The sequence below is a fragment of the Varroa destructor genome, unplaced genomic scaffold (assembly GCF_002443255.2).
Source record: "Varroa destructor unplaced genomic scaffold, Vdes_3.0 BEIS01000001.1, whole genome shotgun sequence".
Classification (NCBI taxonomy): Eukaryota; Metazoa; Arthropoda; class Arachnida; order Mesostigmata; family Varroidae; genus Varroa; species Varroa destructor.
This window is the reverse complement of record NW_019211454.1, coordinates 5,374,671-5,386,327: the sequence shown is the minus strand read 5'-3', so window position 1 is coordinate 5,386,327 and position 11,657 is coordinate 5,374,671.

The following is an 11,657-nucleotide window of genomic DNA, read 5'->3' as shown; positions in this document are numbered from 1 at the left end:
TCATTGGCTAGCCGGGTGAGGAGGAAGGGCGATCGGCGCGCGCCCTGGCGGTGGCCGCAGACAGCTCCTCGTTATTAAGGGCGGTCGGCAATGATTTTCCTCCGGACAACGGGAGAGGGGGTTAATTTTGCCGAGAAACTCTTAAGATAAGCGACAAGTAATTACGAGGGCGGTGGTGGTAGCAGCAGCAGCAGCAGCAGCAGCAGTAGTAGTAGTAGCGGTAGCGGTAGCAGTAGCAGTAGCAGTGGTAGAGTGGCAGCTGGCTCCACCAACGAAAGCAACGAGCTACTGCTGCTGCAACGGCAGCTGGAGCAGCTGTTATATTGGTATACAATGCAATTCACAAGTCACCCAACGAGGGAGCACCAGCCTGGAGCAAAGTGAGCTTCCAGAATGAATGAGCGGATCTGCTACTGCTTACCTCGTTTCAAACCAACGATTTACGTACTCTTTACACCGTTCTGTGCGCTATAGAATACACGAAACGACGCCTTGACCGCAAACGTACAGGGGCAAGCGGGGCGCTTAATCACGGTTCTAATCTAACGGGTGCGTAAGGGAGTTCCTGCTATTGGCTTAGCTCAACGGCGTAGGCATCTAGAGCTGAATGCAGCGAACCGTGAGTGTTGTGCCGTTGACAGAAAACGAACGATCTGGGAATGTTCTAAAAGCAAAAAGCAAAAGAAATAACGAAAAACACGACGAACACAGTAACATTGCACAATTGTCGTGGCTTCATCAATCCTCGAAACTTTCGAAGAGCGTTATATCGGCCCTGGTATCGGTTTGATATTCAATACATCTATCCGTGTGATATTTGTACGTATGATAAAAGTTAGTGTGGAAGAGATATAATAACTGTCCTTAATACGCGCCTAACCTGCAAACGACAGCAGCGTCGTATAGGGTTCAGCGTCGCAAGGGAAAAACAATTAAAATAGTAAACAATGGAGAGAGAGGCAAGAAAAGACAATGACTCAAATAGGCTAGTAAACGGAAAGTTGCGAAATGCGCTCGGCTCAATGCAATGTTGCCAAAAACACGGCGTCCGTTATACGAACCACCGCCCACCCTGCCAGCGACGTCCAGTATCGACGTTTCAAGCTAAGATGGTTGCGTCAACAGCGTCTACAGTTACCAGGCATGACGGGTTTGCCACAAGCTATTTCAATAGCCAACACCCAGAAAGATCTCGCTACGAAACGTCTTGTATCCGATGACCTGCACGTCTGAGAAAAACAGCCAGCATTTGATCGTAATAGCTTTTGGTCCTCGTCTAATCTTCGACGGTCTGACGATTACGAAGTCCAGCATTACGGGCCGTCATGGATAGGGTCCGTGGGCTACTAATATTATAAGAGTAATAGTGATGACGGCATTCGGCCGCAATGTTATAACGGTGTTGTGACGCTTTACAAAAGACTCGCCTTAACTGATTCTGCAATGTTGACCAAAGTTGCCACACTTTTCCTATTACCACCCGTTCATTCTCTTCACAACCCCAACAAAATTGCAAACTATATAGTCTTACAAGTGAGTCTACGACTTCACGCATGTACACAGGACTAATAGAGTTCCGAGGTGCATGGATCGCGAGGAATTGAGAACAGCCAGTGAGTGCTCTATTTTTGTCAATATTTCATCAATTAGAAAACTACTAGTTTTCAATGATTCTAGCAAAATGGCGTAATATCGGAACTTCTATCAAAGGCAGAGGAATGCCTTTGGAACCCAAAATAGCTTAAGTTAGAACTGCAGACGTTCCGCAAATCGTGTTTTATGTATTCGACCTTATGCATAGCAATTCGTACAAGATAAAATTGCTACCAGATGCCAACAAGGATCACGTGGTTAAAGGCCGAATGCGCGCATCTCAGGATTTTTTTGGCAATGAAGTCCAAACGGATTCAGGGCCAGAATCTATGAGTAAAGGTCGGCTAAGGACAAAGAACCTATTTAATACAGACAGACGGTTTATAAAGGCTTCTTGTTAACGGCAGTCGGACCCAATATGTAAGACAAAAAATACGATAGCATTCATGAATACGACTAGCATCGTCGTTGTTGCTATCAGGCTTTAGAAACGTGTTCTTACCTTATACTTCATTCTAGCCAAGTCCGGCAGTACTGCGGATATCAATGCAACTCAAACGTGTATGCCTTAGCTTTTTTTATGTTACTTGGTATTAATTAACTTCATGCAAATAGACGTCACCCTTCTGTCATCAAGTTACGATTCTGTTGGCCTGTCTTCGCGCGCTACATTCTATTGAACGTGTATCAAACGCTATTGGTCAGCATTATAGACAATCGTCACTGGTTCGACATTTAACCTTGCCCAAGTCGGCCCATTCCATTGCAAATTCTTCGCATTCATCTCACTGACCTTGCGGTGCCCCTAAATTACGCTGCTATTTCAGCTTGCCACTATTTCTACTTTTGCTGTTGCTCCAATTCAATGGTTAGGTCACTGCTACAACTTGAGATGATGATGGTGTCGTCTAATCTGGCAGATACAACAAAACCGTCTACCTAGCAGTTGGCAGGTCTACATCCGCTGCTGCGTCCGTCACCATTGTTGTGGAGCGGCACTGTTCTTAGTATCGCAGATGCTGAAACTGTCATCCGATAATTACGCTAGGATCTACGCCGGCATCGAGACAACTGTTACCTCTGCCCTGCTTCAGGCCGTTTAATTGGCGAATAGCCATTGATTTGCTTCATGCCGTTAAACACAGATGTGTTCATCTAAATGGCATAGAGTTTGCAGATTTTTTCCGTACAAGGTGGTTCTTGTTGTGTGGTGTCGTAGGCCAGCTGTATGGGCTGAAGGAAAACATTGCATCAATGACAGGCTCTGCGCGCGTTGAACACCGGAAGGCGATTTTGGCGTAACCACTCAGTTAGTACACAGTGTTAGGCGATTTCTGTCCTTTCTTCGATGTAAAAAGACGCTAACGACGCATCAGATGGATAGTTGTAATAATATTTAGGGCGCGGTCCTTTGTCGAAAAGGTACGGCTCATGTAACCTGCAGAGTGTCCCCGTTGGTGTGACCATCGGTTTATCTGTGTGATCGGCTTATCTCGAGTTTTTGCAGGCATTTTTTGCATAACAACCAAATGCCGCATTTATATTATTCTGTTATTATGTCGAAAGAACGTTAGATAAATTAGGTATAATCGTATAAGTAAGAAAGGCAAAATAGCTTCAAACTTGCTACCTCATCCGCCGTCGGTGTTTGAAGCCTGAAACCGATGCAAGTTTAACTGTAGGCAATGGCTTAAATGCGATTAGCCTTTATCCGTTTGCCAAGACAAATCATCTGCGTCCTCTTTATGGATAGGCCGACTCTCTTTCATGATCTTCTTTCATAGTCTTTTTCGTCAACACTCTCTGACGTTTCTTTGTCTTCTAATAGGCGCGTGACGCGACAATTTTAGCCACAATGCCAATTATATTTTGTGTATTTGCAGTCGGGCAGAAAAGCAGGAACATTTAGAGAACAAACGACCTTCGTAGACGCTGTCTACGAACTTCGCTGACAGACGAAGCAGTACTGCTACGTCTCGCGTTTTCGTACGATTCTCCAGCGCTGACGTCCGCTCCATTGCGGGTTTTGGCCTCCACGACTGTTTGACTGGGAACATACGACGAGTCTAGGCTGTAGGAGCGTAATCAGGCTGACGGGTCCATTATAGCCCAGCATAAAAACCCGGAAACGGCATTGTGCTGCGGAAAAATATGGCGGCTAAACAGCACACAACGGGGCCAACCAACGGCGACTAGAGTTGGGAAAAGGGACCTTTTCGGACAGAGCGTCTTCGGCAGATTTGCCCTTGCGTTCTGTTGAGGTCAAAGGTCGTGTAAAAGGCTTCTTTCACAGGTGAGAGTATCTTCGAATCCTTGTTGTGTGGCAGTCGAATTGTACCAAAGACCGATTCATTTCGAGGGAAAAGTGTCGATTTGAGCTTTCAGCACGCAAAAAGTAATTGAACACGCAATTTCCTGCTCCTGTTGAGGTATTGTACAGGTAGCTATATATAATATATTTATGTATATACGAGTGGTCAGATATTTTAGGAAAGGAATATCAACGGAATAGGAACGAATGTCTTGTCTCATAAAACCACTTGGAACGGGTACGTATGTGGTAAGGATGGTGGTCTTAATTATTTTATCATTGGGTTCCACGTTGCAGAATAATCATCTAAAATGTTTACCGGAGGCTGATTTATCATTATTATTATTATTATTATGTTATCATTGTTATGATAACTGCTGATACTGATCATGTTAGCTTTCTTACAAGAGGTCAAGCTCACTACATATGGAACGCGCACAGCAGACACAGCACGCCATCTGCGTCAATACTGGCCGAAGCTGACGCCGCCAAAATCGAAGCGGAGCTATCGGCGACGACGACGACGACGACGACGACGACGACGTTCAGCATCGACTTTTTCCGAATGATGGTCGGAAATGAGCGTTTGATTCGCTGGCTCCGTCACTGCTGCCTGGGAACTCCTGCTTTTGCTTCTGCTGATATGGCAGATCATCGTATCCAACAGCCAACTCGATTCATGGGGATGGTAAGGTACTTTTACCAGCAGACAGTCAGCCACGCGACCAGCATTAAAGTTGGCGTTTTTAGCCGCCTCAGCTCAGCTACGTTATCTTCTGCCTTTGCTGGTACCGCCGCAGCTCACGTTCCAGCTTCGATTCCTCGATACGCAGCCAACGCCGTCGACCCAGCCTGACGTCCCAGAGCAGCGTTATTTTTGCTGTTGTTGTCGTTAACGTAAAAACAAGCGGCGAATCCTCACGCGGTAAACTCTCTGTATACCTCAATTCCTCCCTCATTCTCCCTTTCTCCCTCTCTCTTTCCTTGGCAATGAGAAACATCATTGCGAAAAAATCGCAGCAAGCGACGAGGTCCATTCTTGCAGACATCGTTGAATCTAGTCTTTGTGGCGGCGGCGGCGGCGGCGGCGGCGGTGGTGACGGTGATGTTAGATTCTTTTTTCTTTCAAAAAGAGGGGTGAATTGAAGAACGTCTCGTTTTTGCATCGCTGAAATCTTTCGCGGCTTTGGCAGCAGAAATCAGCAACAGCACCAGGGCACAACATCGAGTGCTCGATTCCTCTACTTAATATGTGCTGCAAGTGGCAACGTTCCGCTTCCAGAAAAAAATAATATCCACTGATAACACATCATCGCAATTGACGTGAGCTGAAAATAGTACTCTGGAGAACGGGAAATTATCATAAGAAGAGAAATAATACACGCGTTTATCGAAAGAAGAACGTTAATTTTAAACGTGTGATCAGATCAAAACGATACAGATAAAACCAAGGGAAGAGACAAAGGTATATAATAGAGGGGAAAAGAACTGCCCACCCCTATTATAGAACAGCCAATACGGCATCTATATTGATGTATAGTTATCTAGGATTTTGCTTTCGAACTTTTGTTTTTTTCTTTCTGCATGCAAGTCAGCCTCTCCTGAAAAACTTGCGCTTCTTTTGCATGCAAGTCTGTTTTTGTAAGTGTCGATAAACGAAATATCTGCAAAGATCAGTTCGACGAGCCATAACTTCCGCTCTGAACGTCCTCACACCTGTTTCACGCTTTTAGGATGTTGACCTTTGTGCGGCCAAACCAAAAGACGTACAGATTGGATTTCTTAAAATCACGTATACCCCCACTCCAGTTCCCTGTATTAGATGAAAATGTTTGTTGGTGGCGATGGATAACGTCGCATAAATGTATGAATGTTTCAGGTTTTACGTTCCCAACTAGCAATGAGCATTCGCGCTTCATTGCATGAATACAGAGGAGGTACAATGCAGGCAGGCAGCGAATCCATCACGATTATTCGCGATTGTTGTAATATATTGTCTTTGAATATGTGCAGTGATATAGGGAAGTACGTGCTCCGTAAAGTTTTGCGTTAACAGTGGCAACTGCTAGAGGTAGGTTAGCTTTAAAAATAGGGAAGTTTCGTGTGCGACGTCAATCGTTTTACATTATTGAGACTTTTTTCATACCTGTTAAATTTCCGGCCTATTGAAGGCTCTTAGAGGCCTGTCTTAGGTGCTCTGAGTGAAATCCTACAGTTGAAAGGCGAACTATACAGTTGCCCTGTACATGAAAAACATTTATATGTGATGAAGGGATATAAACGAAACGAACGAGTGTAGACGGCGCGTTGAGGGAGATGCTATGTAAACATGCGAGACCCAATGCCACAAGGGATTGGCATACGATACTTCCAGGCGTCTATACACACCGAAAATGATTAGCGAAATTATACTATCCGTTGCATGTAATAAACCAATAGGCCTCGGTCTCAAAGAAACGACACCCTGTTGAATTAGTTCCTTCCAGCAGATTTGGAATAGACAATGCGTCAGTGACTCAGTGTTCCGGTCGCTACTGGTTCTCGTCGGTGACCACGTCTACGATACATAACGGTACATATTTACCTAACACGTCTACCTATACAATGAGCAAATCAGCTAATTAACTAACAAACGCTCTGTTCCGTCGCGTCTCCGCCCTGCTGTGTTAACATGACAGCGAATTGACTTCAAAAAATAGTTCGTCCATTAACAGCAGGGAGTTAGCTGGTAACAGCTTGCAACGCTTCCTCGACGTTATGTGTCGACCATTTCTATCAGTCAAATGGACACCGGACATTGCCACATCTATTGGCACATGTACTGCCTCTCTATTGAATCCGTGTAGGTGCCGCTGATGTAGCTTCTGCTGTTGTCAAGCCTCGGTTTCTCGCTTGACTTCTGCCGCCACCGCAACTGCTGCTGCTAACATCGCAACACTGACCACATTGCGCATTCACGCGCACTTATGAAATCATACCATGGCACGAATTGCACTTATTTAGCTAGCTAGCTAGCTAGCTAGCTAGCAACTTGCGACAAAAGAACGGGGCACAGTACCATGACTAGAGGGAATTTCGCCTTGGGCGAACCGACCTGTCGTCAGTAACTGGGCAGGTAGTAAATTAGCGGATGATACTCAAAGCGACGAAGAAATGGTGGCAAAGCCTTCTGGAACGTAAGCTGGCGACAAACGGTCGACGCCGAACGTTGAGTGGGCTGTGGATAGTCGGTGATCAGAGCACGCCCCGAAGACTTCATTTCTATAGATAGAGAAGAGATAATTAGCGGTAATTAACGTCGCTGTGAGTGCCAGCGGCCTCACAAGAACGAACTCATCGTTTGCCCGTCATTGGTTAGGGTAAGCTCGTACGACAGCGAAAACATAGGGGAAGTCATGGTGGCGCCGTTGGTGTGAGTGGTTTTGATAGGATAATAACAATAGTCGGGGTAACACTGCTCAGTTGGCTATCTTGATTGGTTCCAGTGGTCAGCGTGACGTTGAATCATGTTGGCAGCTAGTCTAAGAGAAATTGGCTGCCGTAAAGCAAGCTGAACTGGCAATGACTTTAAGAGTACTGATAGCCATTACGATAACAATACGCATATAATAATAATAATAATAATAGCCATATTAACGCGACGAATCCCGAGCCGGGTCACAGCACATTCAGGTGGGTGAGACCTCGTGATGGACAGCCATAAACCCCTTGGTTAGACGGTGGTAAACGTGCAGAAACGGGTAAACATACGCACGTAAACACATACGAACATGTCTATTATCGCGAAACACCGATAGATACAATAAAAAGATGCTAGTAAAACGTTTTCGAAGAACCATTTATTTAGTAAAAATACGTTTAGTCAAAGACGGCCGACTTTGGCTGAATCTGTCATTCGCCACTATTTAGATAAGACCCTTACCTGCGCGTTCTCGAATAGATGTATTGTACGGACCCAAGGTGTCGTCAAACGAGTCGGTATCTTGCAAGATATATCAGGAATCATAATTGTTCCGGAGATCATGACAAACCTAAGGCCTGAAATTGACCGAGTAATCCCATTACAGCTGTTACAGAAACGTCAAGTAGGATATTCGTACGTGCGTTCGTAGTCAGCCCGGAGCGGACGTGCCGCAGCATCGGCTCAAATACATCTTGGATACTATCTAGCCGCTAGGATTACGTTGACATTTAGGTCATAGCTGGACACCTTGGTGCTCCACGATGTCAGATAAAAGACACATTGGACAGACGAACACATAATAACATAGTTATTATTTATTACGTTAACTAGAGCTAAAATAATAATGAAGTAGGCGACTCGCGTAGGCCGATTTACAGGGGTGCGATGTTAATGTCTCGCTTCATAAATTGTGACCGCCGTTAAAGACAGAGGTCGAGATGACGTTGCTATAAAAGCTTCAACGGTTGTTGTTTGATAATTCCACAACAAGATACTTAAATATATGACAAAACCCGGACGCTTTTTCAAGATATGCGCTTTTTTAACTGTGTTGCTGTCTAATAAAGTAAGCCTTTCGCGCGCTGTCGCCTAAAGAAGCTAAGAAGAGTAATGCTGCTTATATACCGTAAGTTTAATATTATATATATATAAGATGACTTTTCTAATTGCTTAAAATGGAGTACTTGAATTTAGATATGAGTGTGACCGTGTGATTAATAGGCCGCACGCCAAACCCTCTGGCCGATATAGAACAACACTCTTTCGTGTTTTGGACTGAAGGTTTTCGATGGCAATATTTTTGCTGGATATAATTAATAAGACAAACCTAATAATTTCGTATTATTACTATTCGAATTACGTTGAATTACGTTTATTAAAAGAAAAAAAAAGGTGCTGAATAAGAATCAGTTGGCTCTTTCAGTATCAAGCAGGAATTCGTAAAGTTCTAAGGTTAACTTCATTTAATATATTTCATGAAGATACTGTAAAATCCTATACCAATACCTAAGTCATCGACCTAATTACAGCAGGAACTCTTAACTTCAAACGCTGTAATTTGGAACGTGTACGTAAACCCAGTAACGCGCTACGCTTAACCTATTGAGAAATCCAGTCGTTTTCGCGAGGAACTCTTAGCTCTAGCTTATGCTGTCGTCCTCGTTGAAACGGTATTACACAACACTAATGACAGATGCAGTTATTTTTCCATATCGTTCATTTTCTATTATGTGCACGAGTAAAAACAGCAGCAATGACTATAAAATTGCACTTCTGGATGGCACCACTGCCAGAGAAAAGGGTCCTGTGTGTGAACGGCCCGAAGAAAGATCACAGTTGCTATCGGTTGAATGATATCATTGTATAATTATGTTTGATGTTCTTATTGTTTGTTCGGATTATTTGAGACCAATGTGCCCGACAATAGTGAGATGACCGTCCGATGACGCACGGATGAGCCACGTTGCCTGCGTCCAAGTAGTATTAACCCATCGGGGTTGATCCCGCCGGCACGTAAGTTATATAAACATATATCTATCGGTGTTAATGCGATACAGACCATTCAGTTAGTACTACTGCAGAGAGGGCCGATCCACAAACATATCGAAGGCCATCGTCCAGTTTAACAGCTGTATTGACCGCAGTGTCACGGTTAGTCTGTAATGCATCGGTGCCTGCTACACGGTATTATGCCAAGGGCTGGGTACTACGTGCTACTTCATCATCAGAGTTTCCGCTCGTGCGATGGAGCCGGCTGATGACGACGTTTCTACGAAGCTCATCCTGTGACAGCCGTATCGCCGATTGTATGCAGATCTCACGACTGTAGCAATAGACAATAGCGCAAGTGTATGTGCAGTACAAGAAGTAACAAAGCAAATAAGTTACGCCGAATAGGGTTGTTGGGTCGCTAGCGATTTCTGTGCCCAAACGCTCTGTCAAGATGCGAGTCTTTGTGGAACAGTAAAAAAAAAAAAAAAAACAGCGCCGCGGTTAACATGGTAGTAATCCTGCTCCGACGCTCTCGGTAGACGGTTGATCAATGCGTTACATTGTATTCTTTTACGTGGAATTGCTTGGTAGTACTAGCTGACAAACCGTCAAACGTCTTGTGTCCTGCGATGCCTTCTGATTGACTTTCGGACCACCAGCACAGCAACGGCTGCTGCAGGCGAAGACATTTGCTCAAAGCCGTATCGTAGCGCTTGCTGTTTCATTTCAATTTAAATAAAAAACACACGCACACATGTACACAAACATTGACGACACGATATGCTTGTCCACTTGGCCGGCGTCAGTGAATAAACAGACACTCGGTAGCGGGCCAATAATATAATTTTCTGTCCATCTATATTTATCTATAATATAATATAGTATACATGAACGGTTTTGAATTTTTGCAGTTGGCTGAAGTATACTCATCGATAATAAACAACAACCGGCTGTTGGGTCCGGACAAGGAATATGTGTCAAGAAACTGCTAACAATATAGATAATTAGAGCTAGGCCAACTAATCATATTTCAAATGTATACAGCCTAGAAACTAACTATTTGTGAGTATAATTTTTATTATTCGTTGTAAAATCTACTCTTGGTATCAATTTCGTAGTACTTTTTTTCGACAAATGTATTTACTCTTGGTTAAATCTCTTTTACTAGTTGAAGTCCCAGTTTAATATGCCCTTCGTTCTTTCTGTCATACACGAACCACGAACGAGAGCATCTTCTCACGACGCTGATGTTGTGAAAGTACCAAACAGAGAATGAGGGTTGCTGCTTGCCCCTCCGCTTGTCATTCTTTGTCGTTGCTTAGAGCTATATGAGTTTGCTCCCCAGCCTCTAAGTCTGCGTTAATGCCCCTCCTTCTTTTTCTCTCTCCTTTCCTCTGTCGCTGCTATTGCCACCAAATTGAGCTTCCCAAGCAGGCACATTGGGAGGCAATTCGGGTTCAGGGCTAGCAAATGTTACAGGCTTGCTCGCTGGCATTTCCAGCGCCTAGCGGTAGCAGCTAGACGAACCGCTGCTCCGCGACTGCCTGCTTAGCTGAGGGGACAACTAACACTATCTTCGGGCGGTGCTGGCGTAGCTAGTGAATCGCCCTTCTTCGGACGTATACCGAGAGCGCGTCGAGTCTGGAGAGCGGTGCATACGCTGAACAAAGAGACACATTTGAATTTGAAAAGCCCGCTTTTGTACACCCCAGCCCCTCTGCCCCACCCAACTCAGCGCCCGCCCTTGCCGCTCTCGTATGCCCACCGCCCCGTCTTCGTTCGTACTATCTCCTAGGCCTCGTTGGACCTAGCCTGGCCTCCTCTGGCCCTTCACATCCATCACGTCTTTTCGAGTCCTCTTCCTCGCGGTTGTTGTCCTCGCTGTCGTCCTGGTCTGTCCCGCCGAAACGAACAAAACTCCCACGAACGGTTCTCCACGATGGCGATACAATCCCTTCTACACTCGATGCAGTCCAGCGGTAGAAAACACTTTTTTCGCCCTGTGCTAACAGATGTAGTCGTGGCAGCTTTACTGATGCTGTTGGTCGAGGAGCTTCATCTACCGGAGCTTCATGCGACGCACTCCCAACACGGCGTTCAGTATTTCCATGTCGCTGTGCACCCATTTCCTGATGCTGTTGTTGCCGTTGTTCCTATACTTAACATGCAGAAGCAAGCGCTGCTGTGGGAGCCGCGGCCCGGTTTCGACAGAATACCCACGTACTGTTAACGTTGCCCAAATATCATGGCTGCTACCATTAAGAAGAAGCTCATATCCAGAGGATCGGGATTGCGCAG